Consider the following 15,295-nt stretch of genomic DNA (forward strand, 5'->3'; position numbering starts at 1 on the left):
TTGGAAATACCTCTCCAATATTTGAACACTCTCTTAACCATATCCCACTGTACCCATCCAAGATTAGCTACATATCAACTCAAAACTTTCACTGCTTGGGTAATGTCTAGTCTAGTATAGACCATAGCATACAAAATACTACCAACAACACTCACATATGGTACACTAGTCATGTCCTCCACCTTAGTAGGAGATTTTGGACAATCCTCCACAAATTACTTCATTCCCAATGCAAATGCAATAGGAGATATCATAGATCTACAAGCTATTATGATGAATCTCTCCAACACTCAATTCACATACTTTGTCTTAACCAAAGCTTTTTGTTAGCTCTATCTCTTTTCATCTCCGTCCCTAAAATGTACCTAGCTACACCTAAATATTTCATCTCAAATCCTGCTAATAACTGAGACATCAAGTCATAAATCAAATATCCATTCCCGAATAGTAGCATATCTTCGAGATAATGAAAATATGACCATTATTAGTTTTGTAATAAACACAATGATCATATTTCGACCTCTGAAATCTCAAACTCAACACATAGGTATCAAACTTTTGGTACACATCCTAGGAGATTGTTACAAACCATACAAAGAATTTTTCAACTTGCAAACTATATTTTCTTTACCTTTCAACACAAAAATCTCTAGCTATGAAATTTAAATTTCTTCTTCCAAATCACCATGAAGGAATGTTATCTTCATAGTCATGTACTTGCTTCCCCAATCATGAACTATAGCGAGTGATAACAAGATTTGAATAGATGTCAGCTTTGCAACTAGAGAGAAAATCTCATCATAATCTATTCCCTCAACTTGGGAATACCCCTTCATAGCCATCAATACTTTATGCTTCTCAACACTGCCATCGAGACCCATATTTTTCTTGAACACCCATTTGCATCCATGGGCTTACATCCTTTGGTCAAAGGTAACAGATCCAAAGTATTGTTCTTCTTCAAAGATGACATCTCATTGTTCAAGGCTTCCATTTAGGAATCGGCATCACTCATACCCATAGCCTCTCTAATAGTCCTAGGCTCATCAATGCTAGCAATCTAAGAAAAAATACAATTGGAATCTAACAAAGAATATCCAAACCTTTTTGGTGAATAGCCATATCTTTCAGGTTGGTGCCTACCATGAGTAGACCTCCTCGCGTTTTCTCTAGGTCTACTAATTGGTTTGCTATTTTAATATGTAAATATTTTTGCTGAGTAATTAATGTTCCATCTAAAATTTTTCATTTTTTGAATTTTTCTCTCTTGCATATAGCTCTATTAATTGAATTTTTATTTAGCTCTATAGTGTATGAATTTAGGCAAGTTATTTTATAGTTACGTAAATATTTTACAATGTAAGTTAATTAGAATATTTTCATGATTAACATATCATAGACTGGTAACTAAATTTGAAATATATGTTTGTGGGTTCGCCAACTAATCCTAGCAATCTAACATACACACCACCAAGAAATAGAACAATTCTATGAGAAATAGGCTTTCCTGTAAAAGCTGCAACATAATTCTATGTTTCACATCCAAAAACAATATATTCAGACAAATTCTTATTGAACAATGAAAAGTAAGTACGCTTCATTTCTTTTTACTATTATATCTCTACTTGTGAGAAGCAACCTGCCTTAAACCCCCCACACTAAGCAACACATTAAGCCTAAAGAATGTCAATCAACTCTAAGTGTTTAACACTTTTAAGCCTAAAAGTCAAAGCTTAATATATGTCATTTAAACAATCTGAAACAGTGATTTATGTAACAGATAAAACAGGTGAGAAGACACGTAACCTGCATACAGTAGCACATATTCATGATGTATGAATATACAGCCTTATTAATCTACTACATATGGAAGTAGAACAACTAATTCACTAGAATTTCTTCAAAGCCTTTATATCGCAGCCCATATTCTTGCTGTATATGATATATACAGCCTTATTCTACTATATATCGTAGAAAATATTCTTGCTGTATATGATATATACAGCCTTATTCTACTATGTATATTGATAAAGACTCTTATATATCGTAGCACATATTCTTGCTGTATATGATATATACAGCCTTATTCTACTATGTATATGGGGAGACTGAACGATTTATAAGCTCAATCACAACAAGGCACTGGAGGATTATCATCGCAGCAATACCCACAGTTGTCAGCGTCGCAGCAACCATTGCAGTCGGCATCTGTTTTGCAGTCGGACCTTGAGGCTTCCACCATTATTCTCCCACCAAGAATCAGTACAACCATAAACAGTACCATGAATTTCTTACCAATATCTGATTTGTTTGCCATTTGTAATTGCATACCACGGCTTAAATAAGTGCAGGGGGCATCTTGGTGATTCGCTTTAATCGTTGATCACGCCAACATACGACACTTTATATGATATTCCTCCGCCCCTTGTTTATTATTATACATACAATCGTGAATCCCTAACAAAGGATATTCCACATTCCTCAATTTATTGAATTTGAGTTTATATAGGTTGGCGATTGTTCCATTGAAAATCTCATCTTGGGATTAACTCCTATTGGATTTAGAAATGATTGTGAATAGAGGCTTTGTCCCTTCATTTTCCTTATTTGTAACGTAACGGAAGATCAAAGTTTTACTCTTTCATTGAATAAGAAAGCAATGTTAAAAACACGATATGATACATAGCATGGTTTACTAATTGTGTTTTATTTTTCCAAACTTAGGGGAGTAATTCAATCATATGTAATTAGTGAGCATATGCTTCTATATGATGATATGGGTTGATGATCTCTTCTAGAAGTTGTACAGTGTAATTCTTAATGTGATGTAAAACAATTAGAGGACACTGAAGTCCTATCTTGTGAAGCATAACATTAAGAACAAGTTGTCTAATATAAAGGGTGGAAAGCGATATAAATTGGAAAACTAAGATCTTTTTTAGAATAGATCATTAAGACTAGACTCGAGAAGAGACTAAATCTTTGATTGTAGACCTAAAAAAAAATGCACCCCTCCATGAAACAATGATTTTACTTGCCACTAGCTTAGAGAAAGTTATGTAAGAGATGGAAAAGATTTATTGGAATGGACTATATTGTCAACACTTTGTTGCAAATCTGCAATTTTCCTAATAAAGAGAGAGTCTTGGATATCTAAAATGATATTTTCTTTTCAGCTCTATGTATTCCATAATTTTACAAAGAGGAAGATAAGAGAAAAAATAAAAAGGGGTCCCATGAAATTTGACCATTTCCCCTTATCAATCCCTTTTTTATAAAATATCTCATTCTATTTATTGTGTCTTATTATAGTAGTGGATAACTTACAAAAGTATATAGAAAAGCCACAGATTTTCTAAAAGCTACGTATCAATAAGCATTGGCAAAGATCATTAGCAAAGTACTCATTGATAAGGTATTGAGAAGTGCAATAGATAGAAATCCTTTTTACAAGCCTTTTTAAAGTCTTATTAATAAGAAGATAGACAAATTTTACAGCAACTGATAAATGAAGGAATGGGGCTACCAAGAAACCTTGCTAGATGGATTGTAAAGCTCAAATCTATCTAAAATTAGGTCATTAATAGAGGGGAAACCTACTAGACTAAAAATATAATTTGTATAGAATTTTAAAAACTCTCAAATCGAAGACCTTTAGACAAAACAAAGATAGAAGACACTCAATCAAATCATTTTATTTCTAAAACTCAAGCTTCAAGAAGTCAATGCATGATCTAGAAGATATAATCTATTGCATTCCTTCCCAAACAACAATTTAGTTCTTCTTGTCTCAAAATTAATGGGAAATTGATGAGAATTTGAAGAAGTGGAAAAGGGTTAAAGCATCCAATGTTCATAAATGAATTCTTTGAGATTTTTGGCTTGAATTTTTGTATGGTATTATTGGTAGATAAAGTTTGATCAACTTATATTCCTATAAATGAAGGTGGGAACTCTTAGTGTACAAATTTTCAAAGTGAGTAGAAAATATTTGCATATTCAAAATAAATTCCAATTAGTGGTATGTCAATGATTTTTTGTGCAATTTTGTGTATGCTTAATGATTTGCATTTTAAAAATTTCTAGACTTATAGGGTTGCCTATGAGTATTATTTTTCATTTGTATAGGTAAGATATTGTTTTGTGTTTGCGAGGATCAACACTCCAATTTAGGGTCTTGGTCATTGATTTGCATCAAAATAAATCATTGATTACATTGACTTGTTGCTTGACTCTTAAAGTAGGGGCACAAGAGTAGGTCAAATCAATTGAGTTTTAATGCACTCTCTTAGATATACAAGGTGTCGTGAATACAATAATTTGACCCATAAATGTCCTTTAGTGGTAAAATATAAGATAGTAATTCAACTAGAAAATCAAGATAAGGTAGATGATGGCTTCCAAAATCCTATGAAAAAATTCATTGTTAATGTTTTATGGTTAACGAGATAAACTTAAAAAATCAGAGTGAGATGATAAAGAAGCAACATGTATATTGTATACAAAGGGACAATTTAGACTAATCAAAGATGATAAAGATGTTGTGAATGAGCACACTTTGGAAGTAGACCTATTTGCATCTATAGAATAAGAGATGCTAGGGACTTATACTAAAAAAAATTGAAATTATGGTGTTTCCATAGATGTTGCAAATGACATGATGATGGAAGACATAAGGAATGGTAGCCAAAAGATGATGAAAAAAAAAATTTACATCTTAAGGAACTAATTTAGAATATTCTTAGGACAAAATTAATTTAAGGATTGTATGAATGAATCTCATAATCATAAAACAAATACATGATATCCAAAAAGTTGACTTGGATGTGCAAGAAACTAAATTGATTCCAATTCAATCAAAAAATGAGAGAAAATTCCCATAATAATATAAGAGTGTGGAGAGAGTGTGGGCAAACAAAATACAAAAGGAAACCATAATAGATTATTTTATGTATTATTATATAATGTTTGGTTAATAGATTATATTTCATAGGACAATTGGTCACAAATTACTAGAGATTATTTTTCTTTTCTTTGTATAAAACTCTAGGATGGAGTAATATGATATTTTACTTTAATTGGATCTAAATATGGTACCACAACCATATTTAGATGAATATATTTCTCATTAGATATTGTGTTGTTTCAGCTTGGTTAACTCCATGCACTATTTGAATTAATTTTCTTTCTCCAAGAACTCATATAAGACTACTTCATAGAAAAACCCCTATTGCTAAAATAATTTCTGACGATTTCATTTTCAATTGACATTTAACAAACATAATCAATTAACTTGATAATATAGAGAGATTTTCAAAAGATGTTTTTGTTTATGGAAAATATTCTTAGCGAGAGCTTTTGCTATCTTTTCCTCTAGTGATTGAGTATGTGAGGGGTCATTCGAAGGTCTCCCAATCTATAGTCTCCATAGCTATTCCAATAGAAGGGATCATTTTCAATTTCAGTGCATGACATATCATTGTTGCAAGCCAAATATGGATAATATAAGGCCAATGATTTTCTTTTTAAAATAATGCTTTCAAATTGCTATATTTTTCTACAAATGGAAAAACTTTATCTATAATAACATAGTAATTTAGTCTTGAAATCGTTGCACCTAGGGATGCTTGAAATTTTAAAAAATCCACAACTATCACATTGATTTAAACAATGCACAAAGTAAACTTAAATAAATTCATCGTTTATCATTTATTTGCCAACATTCTACTTCAACTTTTCATCTATAATGAGATAAAGTTGATAGCCATTTATATGTATTGTGATATAGTTTTTAATACTTATTTCCATTTTTATTAGATACGTAACTGCATTTCTAACAAGAACTCTCTCATTCTTTAAATGCTTTCAGAGCTTGAAATGTCTTGTACTAGTCTCAATTTTGAGCAAGAATGACTTCAAAATTCTTTATTGTACTTCCTATGACTTGAGGAAAACCTAGATAGTTCTATTAGTATCCCTTTGAAATCTAGAATTTGAAGAATGTTATATTTAGCTTCAACCCTGTGTTCAACAAAATACTAGTTGATTTCTTTGTATATATAAGTTGTCCATAAGATGATTTGTACAGTGTGAGGATTGAACATAGCTTCTTCATATTGGATATCTTACATGAGATATTTTTAATAATTGCACATTTCTTAAACACTATTGAATTGATAATGTTACTCAAGAGCAGTTAATGTTAATATGAGTATTTTGTATTGTATTTTTTATTTTATATCTGAATTATAATATGTTTAATGTATTATTCATTAATTTATATAAAATTAATGAAAATAATATTATAATCTATAAAATTATGTATTCTTTTTAATCTCATGTTAAATTTCAAATGTGTTATCATATTCATTTCACAAGAATAATTTAGTTTTCTTTATATCGATACCTCTAAACGTCATTTACATATTTTTTTCTAGATATAGGTATACTAGTTTTTTTTTTTGCAGATGTGAATTTCTGGTCAAATGATGTTAATACCGAAAAAAATTAAAGAATTTACGACCCATGTATAAATGTTTATTAAGATGATAATGTATGATTGACATTAATGTCAGGATGTAGGATCATACTTTTTTGTTGGGTGGTACCAATATAAGACCAATGCATATGTGTACAACTCATTATTAATACCATGTTGTATACCAATGTCTCTTGGTAGATAATCAATTTACTATTTAATGATTCCCTCTAGTAGCATTTATGGAGTATATTATCTATATGTGTTTGACTTGTCACAAAATTTTAATGAGAGAGGCAATTAATTTGGATTTGTTACAACGGACTTCATATAGAATTATTACTAAAGATGGTGGCTTCTTCCCTTGGTGTTTTACTTTCTATAAAATGGTTAATTGCATGTTTATTGTTAATATTTTCCCATTTTCCATGTCTCTGGCATGCGATATTTTGTGGTATCAGGTTTCTGTACAAGGAAATTCTGGGACTCTTGTGACCCACATGCTTTCAACAATGAGAAACTTGCCAGGGTTTTTCATTTTCATTATGTGGATGTCTTTTATGCTCTTAGGATGGTTGTTGGTAAGTTGTGGCTGGCCCAATATGTGTCTGCTCTTTCTTTTGAGGTTGCTTCTTAGTTTCTTACTATTTGTATGGATCTTTTGTAGATTCTTGTATGGTTTGAGCTTTATAGGATGTTTTCTTACACGCTTTCTTGTTTAACACTGAGCAATTATATTATGTTCTTTCTTATTATTTGTTGATACTGGTATGTTTCCCATTGGAAATTTCTTATCTCTTGATGAACTTCTTACTAATAGTTGGCATGGAGATTTGTCGCATGTAGTTAGGGTTGGCCCAATAGGTACAATGATACTATTCTATAATTTGAATTCCTCCTAGATTATGTGGCCCCAAGTATCCTAGAAGCACCTTTGGACATCTTCATAGGCATTCACTCTCTTCTCAAAACCATGGCTATCATTTGTGAAGACCCTTGAGATGTAGTTTCTTTGTAGAAGATTCCTGTAGATCATGATGATGATCCAATTATGGATGTTGGAGATCCTCTTGAGCTAAGGTTGTGCAATTTGTTCCTCAAGCCTCATTGATTCATCTTCACACCCTTGTTGTCATTGGATTTTTTCTTATCTTCAATATTGCACATAGGCGCTATATGGCCTCATTAATGTATAGGGTACTCTTTTGTATTTTTGCCCCCTTTTGTGGCTCCTTGTAATGCCTTCCATGAAAACCCTTGAGAAACTAAACATATAATCTAGAAAACAGAGATAAATTTTTATAAATAGACACAACAACGGATTAAATTACATTAATTTATTATTCATTATGGAAGTACATACAGAGATTATATACATGACCACATGAAATTGTTTTTACTTATCAAATTGCCATTAGTTTTTATATTCAAAGTCATACTATATATTCAAGTCATTTAGTATTACCGAATCATGCAGTCGGTACACACAGAGAAGTCGATATGAACAGTCTGGTCTTTTACAAAAGAAAGCAGTCACAGAATGCAGTATTCACCAAGTTGTTTACCGAGTATTTTTTTATGGCTACCGAGCAGTAAAGTTAACTCACCGAGTTGATATTCACCGAGTGAAACGTATTACCAGATACATTGAACCTAGACATGCACATGAAAACATGTTACAAGATCGAAGCACATCTAACCGTTATTACATTGGAAATTGCACTAGAAGATTGTGTATGATTGCAAGGTCAATCTAACCAATGAAATATTGTGTTTAGTTATTCATTCGAGGAATCTTGTTTGTAAGATCGAAGCAATGAATTAGAACACCTCTTTAAGAGATCTATTTATACAGCATGGGAAGAGAGTAAAATATATGTGTGTATGTATGAAGGAAGACTATTACAGAGACACAAAGAAGTCACCGAGAAGGTTATTAGAGAACAGTCAAAGAACATAGTAAACAGAAGGGTTTACCGAGTTACAATATGGGTTATCGAGGTATGCTATAAGCAACGTAATCTTATTTTGAGCACATAGAATCTGCTATAACATTTCAGATGTAAAGTTGCAGATATTTGTAATGATTTTATTGTAATATTATAAAGTTGAAAGAGAAACCTCTAACAGGGTAAAAGACTCTAACCAAGTCTATAAATTGTAAATCCTCTAACCAGGTGCAGCATTCAGATTAATGTTGTAAAATCCTTTAGCAAGGTAAATCTAACAGATCTTGTTACTCCTAACAGGGTAAGCTATCAAAAATAGCTAAATGTAGCTCTAACCGAGCAATCTTTATTATTGTAGTAGTGAAGTTGTGGGTGCCATCCGCACTGTAGTTTTTCTCTCTAACCAAGAGTTTCTACATGACCAAAATATATGTGTTATGGAGTGAATCATGTATGATTGTTATCTATTTATTTTAACTTTATTTTATGTTATTGCACTATTCTATTTATGCATAACAGTAAGGTTATTATCGAAGAAAGGTTTTGGAGTACTGATTCACCCCTCCCCTCTCAGTACATTAGCTTTCCATGTTGGGCCTAACAATTGGTATCAGAGCTTGAATCTTGGAAAAGGGTTTAACTACCTAAAGAGAAAGATCTTATCAATGGAAGGCTATAAACAATCTCGGAGGATTGTGTATCTACAAGAAGAGCTAGATAATGCAAATCAAGTTATTGCAAACATGCAAAGGCAAATGCAAAAATCTCTGAAAGTAAGGAGAAGATTATCTGATGACTTGCAGGATTCTCAAGAGTTAGTAGAACAAATCAAGACATCATCTAAGAACAGTATATTTGAAGAAACTGAAGAAATGATTGGAATGTTGAAAGAAAAGAACAAAGCATTGGCTGATCAACTAAAAGCAATGAAAAGGGAACATGAACATTTCAGTACACAGATGACTGAAAATCTAGATGCATTAAGGATAGCTGAGGACAAAGCAAGAGATCTACAAAGAGAGAAACAACAACTGGAAGTCTTGGTATCTGATAAGAATGATGAAATCATAAGGCTAACTGGTATTCAACAAAATATGATAGATCAACTAGGTTATGCACATCATGAAGCAATTCTAAAAAATGATGAGAATCAAGCATTGAAACTTGAAGTATCAAGGTTGACCGATGAACTTGAAACATAGAAGAAATCAAAAAAAACACTGAAGAAGAGTTATGAAGCATCAAAGATGTTGGATGAGCAATTGAATACAAGAAGACCCAACAAGGATGCAAGACTCGGTTACAAAGGAAAAGAATCAACCAAGAAAGGAATTCATACTACCGAGAGAGGAGAATCATCAAAGCAAGTTGGAAACAGGAATAACATCAAAAGGAGGAAGCCTATTTGCTACTACTGTGGAAATCAAGGTCATACTGCCAACATATGCCAGATTAGAAAAGGTAAGCAACCGAATATCACTAAGTCCAATGGGTATTGTTACAATTTCAATAAATATGGTCACACATCTAATCAATGTAGGACAAAGTCTGTTAACAAATATTAGAAGGCAAAATTCAAAGGGTTTTGTAAAAACTGCAATAGATATGGACATAGTATCGAGAAGTGATGGTTTAAGCAAAAGAACCACATGTGGTCTGCACACCGAGCAAATACTAGAGGTTACCGAACTCACACAAATCCTTACCGATAATATTCTGCAGTACCATGGGATTACAATACAAGGATATGGTGTGAATGTTGTGGAAGATATGGACATATAAGTGCCAACTGCTTTATAAGGTTTGGAATGAACAACCAAAGATCATGGAGAAATCCTGGTATGGCATATTTTCATTGTCACAAAGCTGGACATTTAGCTAGAGATTGCAGAGTTCAACCTAGAAGAGACACTGAAGAGATAAAAGAAAAATTCAAGATGATTTGGAAAAAGAAGGAAATCATGTCAAATGAAGAAAGCACCTTACCTACCGAGTTAGGTATACCTATTTCAAATTAGTCAGGAAAAGGTATGAAGGGATTGCATTCTCTAAAGGTTAAATCATAACAGTTCCTATTCTATTATGTACAAAATTCAAAATTTGCATAGTTAAGATGCAATTAGTCACTTTGAAATTCTATTAAAAGTATTTTACAGGAAACCTGTCAAGTCGGTTAATGAAGGAAATTTGGTTACTCGGTCAAAATGAAAAAAAAAGGAGTAAATCAGTAAAAGGTGAACCGAGTGCATTTAATGTTTTAACCTAACTTGCACGGAGCCTGATAAGGTATTTTTGAGTACTTAAAGGTATTTTCGCAATCATTTTCATTCACCAAGTTTTTGACAAGTAGAGCAAAGCGAATCAAGGCGATCAAACTTCATTCAGAGTGAATTTCAAGGTATTTACATCAAATCTATTCACACTGTTAAGCTAGTTTATGATCTAGTCAAATTGCTATTATCTACCGAGTGTGAAGCATTAGTCATTTGTAAACCCTAAGGATAATTTGCTAAGTTTTACCTAAAACCTACAATGGCACCCAAGATCCAAGATCCCGTAGTTGTCAAAAATGTGGAGAAGCTCTCGCTGAAATATTCTTTAACTCCCAAAGTTGCCTCTGAATCGGATGACAAAACTACATTTTCACTCATCCCAGATCGAGTCTTGTTAGTTGAAGATGTTAGATTCTTCACCAAATGCCATGTTGAGGAACTCGGTCATGTCGAGATTAGTGACACATATGATGAACTTTGCATTGATGGCAAAATAGATAGCAAATTCGAGCATATCAAAATCAAGGGATTAACTAAAGCCCTAGCCTATCCCCATGTGTTCAAATCCCAATGGGTTAAGTTTGTCTTGAGCAGAGTACATGATGATTTCATGTGGCTATAAGAGCAACCATTTAAGATCACTAAGGAAATCATTCATCTGATCATCGGGTATCCTATCTATGATCATGCACGAGCACAGAAAATGATATCACAAAAGGAGCTAATTAGTCTAACTAGAGTAGAATCTAATTACCGAGGACTAAAATTGAACAATGTCACTAATGCAGAACTCAAGTTTGCAATTAGAGTAATTGGTTACTGTTTCTTTCAATTTGCAAGGGAAAATAGTGTACCATGTGCTGCAGTTGACTTGGCCTACAAAATAGTGAAGAAGGGAATGAAAGTAGATTTATGTGAAGTGCTACTGAAGAACTTGTTTGAGAACCTGAACACAATAAGGAACCCGAAGAAGAACAACTCAGCAAATACACTAAAGTTTGGTTCACTTCTTGTATGCATGTTTTTCTACTTTGAGAAGTTCTTTCCCTCAGTCGGTAAAGTAGCTTGGGAGCTACACCAACCTATCACCCATCAAATCAATGATTTTATCAAGAAACTAGGAGATAACTTTAATGATATCATGGATGACTATTTCTGCAAATTTCAAGAGAAGATGCACAACAGGTACAAGATTCCACCATAGCTGGTAGAAAAATATAAGGATAATATATGTTTTGAGGTAGATATTGATTATTGTTATGTGAATGTTGTTGAACCAAGGACTCAATCTTTGCCACCAATAGGTTATGAGATTGACTATGATATAACACAACAGCAAATTGATGCCTATTTATCATTGCCAAGGCATGCAACCGAACTAAGATATGGAACATATGAAGAGGTGAAGGAAAAAGTAAAAATGAGCATTGTAGTACCTAAGGCTACAAGAAAAGCTACAAAAATGATAAAGGTTTTATCTGAGAAATTCGGAGAAGAATCCTCCTCTACACCTGTCAAAGGCAATCTTGCCATTACCGAAGAGGAATCAGAAGCTCAAGAGGCAGCAATAACATTAAGTATAGAGTTGCCTAAGGGTAAAGTCTTGAAAAGAAAGAAACAGGACATTTCAAAGGCCCTACCGACTCCACCAACAAAGAGACCCAACACTAGAGCATCGGCTGCATCACCAAGTAAGAAACAAAAGAGTGTTACTCCACCCAAGGTAACCAAGACCTATAAGAAATCTACTCGGAGACTCATTTTGGCAAAAGAGTCTAGTGATACAAAATCTAATGATGCAAACAAATTTTAGATTGTAAAAAGCAAAAAGGTAAATATTCATACTGTTGAAATTTTTTGTGCCAATCTTAAAGAATACGATGGATTTGCAGGATTTAGATATGTTAAGTATGAGACTAGGAATAATGATGAGAAGCGACAAATTGAAGAAGTTGTCATCTGCACACTTCTAAAGTTTCGGCTAGCTCCATTAGAAATAGTAAAGTCACTTCCGAGTGAATTATACTCACATATTGATAAAAGATGGAAATATGCAATGGACTCAGAGAGACAAATAAGAGAAAGAAGTCTAGTCCATCTATTCCCTGATATGTCTGTAGCAGAAATCAAGGAGCATTTGACCACATACAATTCTAAATTTCTTGTCAAACAAAGAGCCTTAAAATTGATGACTGGGCTATACATTGATGTGGAAAATGAGACAAAAGCCAAGTGGCAGGAGATCTTCAAACTAAAAGATGTCGGTGAACAATCTCAAATTGAAATTGTTGATGTCACCGAGCAAGGTCCAGACCCGGCTGAAACTATTCAAATTAATGAAGATGTTATGGATGAAGAAGCACCAGAGCAGGAAATGATTGAAGGCACTACCTATGCAAAACTTGTATCTAGTGAATTTGTTTTAGAACAAGTTCAGCCTTATCCGCCAGTGAAGCCACTTGTCTCAATTGAAGCTCCTAAGGACACCGATCAAGGCACCGAAGGTAACAAATCTGAAGCAGTAGAAGATAAAACCAAAGATCAAACATCTCAAGCACCGTCAAGCACTGCAAATGTTACAGCTGAGACCCCTAGCACCGAGACACCCAAGGACACTACAACGACTACAGGAACCGACCAAAGTGTTTCATCTACCAAGCAACCTACCGAGGGTAAGCAAGCCTCACAAGCACTTGTCTTAGTGCAACCGACCAAAGGAAAAGAGAAGAAGGTGAGAAAGCATAGTTTCAAAATTGATTTGACTAAACCGATAGTGTTGCCCAATGTCGATATCTCCAAATTAAAAGGGCAAGCACTTACCGATTTTGGTGAACTATGCAAAGCAAAGGCCGAACAGGAAAAACAATTGGCTATTCAAAAGAAGAATAAAGTACTTCAGAAGGTCAAGACACTACTAACAGAAATGCTACCTTCAGCAATAGTGTCAATCGATGCAGCCATCCACATTCAACTGAATGAACTCCTTACTCAATAGAAACATCTAGAGTTGATGCATCTGAGTACTTAAGCAAGCTAAAAGATAAAGAGCTTACAACAAAAATGATTGAAGAGGTACAAAAAGCTCTCACTATAGGAAAAGTAAAGCTTGTCAAATTCATTGTTGAGTTGTCCTCTCAACTCAAGCATATTCTTTATTTATTTCAGAAACTTTGTACATTTTCCTTATTCATTAAAGATATCAAGAATAAAACTGATGCAATTGAGAAAGAGATCACCGATCTCTCAACTAAGTTGACCACCGAGCCTAATTCAGTTCAGAATTTTTATACAAAGCTTCAACAGCTCATGGCTCAATAGTTAGAACTCAGGAATGAAGAGCATAAAATCAGGATGGACATACTGACCCTTCAGACATTACTCCTTCCTCATCTCTAATCAGTATAGGAATAGATCAACAGAGCTACACGCCTATCAACTACACAAGAGGGAAGCACTCTTGATGGCTTAATATCACTATTGGTTGATATTCAAGCACAAAATTCATTAATGGAAAGTGTAAAGGATTCACTCTCAGTCGCCCTCACCGATGCTCGAAACAAGTATAAATCTATTTTTGATCAGTTACCACCTCTAGATGGAAATTAAGTTTTTAATGTTTGTCAAAAAGGGGGAGTAATATTATAATACTACACAAGGGGAGTAATACCAGACAAAGGGGGAGTAATACTATATTTGGAGAGTGATACAGTTTTGGTAACACAGTTTTGAGTATTGTATACAAGGGGAGTATACCGAGCAAAATATATAGAGCATTCAGAGCACACAAGCACATAACAGAACTGAACATGCAAAATTCAGCGTTATGTACAGAATAATGATCAGGGGAGTATATCTGCATATACTATTTCATTGACTATTGTATATATTGTCAAGTGTAGTCATTTTGCAAAGTATATAGATTTTTGAGTTATGACTTTGAAAGTAGTTTTTGTCAAACATCTCAACTAATGTCAAAAGGGGAGATTGTTACTACTTATCAAATTGCCATTAGTTTTTATATTCAAAGTCATACTATATATTCTAGTCGGTTAGTATTATTGAATCATGCAATCGGTACACACAGAGAAGTCGGTATGAATAGTCTACTCGGTTAAAGAAGAAAGCAGTCACAGAATGCTGTTTACCGAGTATTTTTTTATGGCTACCGAGCAGTAAAGTTAACTCACTAAGTTGATATTCTCCGAGTGAAACGTATTACCAGATACATTGAACCTGGACATGCACATGAAAACATGTTACAAGATCGAGGCACATCTAACCGTTATTACATTGGAAATTGCACTAGAAGATTGTGTATGATTGCAAGGTCAATCTAAACAATGAAATATTGTGTTTAGTTATTCATTCGAGGAATCTTGTTTGTAAGATCGAAGTAATGAATTAGATCACCGCTTTAAGAGATCTATTTATATAGCATGGGAAGAGAGTAAAATATATGTGTGTATGTATGAAGGAAGACTATTACAGAGACATAGAGAGGTCATCGAGAAGGTTATCAGAGAACAGTCAAAGAACAGAGTAAATAGAAGGGTTTACCGAGTTACAATATGGGTTATCAAGGTATGCTATAAGCA

Source organism: Cryptomeria japonica, chromosome 11, assembly GCF_030272615.1.
Source record: "Cryptomeria japonica chromosome 11, Sugi_1.0, whole genome shotgun sequence".
NCBI classification, from domain to species: Eukaryota; Viridiplantae; Streptophyta; class Pinopsida; order Cupressales; family Cupressaceae; genus Cryptomeria; species Cryptomeria japonica.